We start from the raw sequence: 868 nt of genomic DNA, 5'->3' as shown, positions 1-868 counted from the left end.
TTTGAGACTCCTAGACGTGTAGCTTTCAACCTTTTCTGTGACGTTTAAATCTGCTTTCTCTACTGCATTTATTGATATTGGCTACAGTGGATCATCTGTCTTCTGATTTCTTCCTTCCAAGTATTCAGTTGTTGAATTATACCTCATTAGAGGAGCACAGAAATGCTCAGAGCTGCTGAAAGCTGCCAGAAACCACTGAAAAGGGAAAGTAAACAAAGATGCAGACTGCAGCTGAACCACTGGGTGAATCATGCAATCGTTGAAAAGCTTCCTCTCTCTACTGTGGTCAATTTGAGACACACTGCGATACTCATAGACAGCATCGAAGGAGGCCATTCATACTATTGTGGCTGCACCAGTCACCCGAGCTCTGACTATACTAATCTCATTTTTCAGCTCTTAGCCATAGCACTGAAGCCAATAGGATTCAAGTGACTATCTAAATACTGCTTAAATGCAACGAGAATTTCTGACTCAAACAGTTATTGACCCCTCTACTAATGAAAAAATGTTCCTTACTATCTACACTATCTTTCCCCTGATTACCTTAAACCCCTCAATCATGTACCTTTTAACCTTTGATGGTCCAAGGAAAACAATTCCAACCCATTTAATCTTTTGTCATAAGCCAGACCCTTCAGCCAAGACAGCATCCTTGTAAATCTCCTTCACATCCTGCAGTTAGATCCTTCGTAAAATGTAGTGACTAGAACTGCTCAGCTGTGGCCTAACTAGCATCTTATACAGTTCCAACATAACCTCTTTCCCATTGAATTCTATGCCTCAGTTAACAAAGGCAGGTATCCCATATGCCTTCTTAACCAGAGATAGTAGGAACTGCAGATGCTGGAGAATCTGAGATAACAGG

The sequence above is a fragment of the Rhincodon typus genome, chromosome 28 (assembly GCF_021869965.1).
Source record: "Rhincodon typus isolate 14 chromosome 28, sRhiTyp1.1, whole genome shotgun sequence".
Taxonomy (NCBI): Eukaryota; Metazoa; Chordata; class Chondrichthyes; order Orectolobiformes; family Rhincodontidae; genus Rhincodon; species Rhincodon typus.
The sequence above is the reverse complement of the archived record's forward strand: the minus strand, read 5'-3'. Positions refer to the sequence as shown.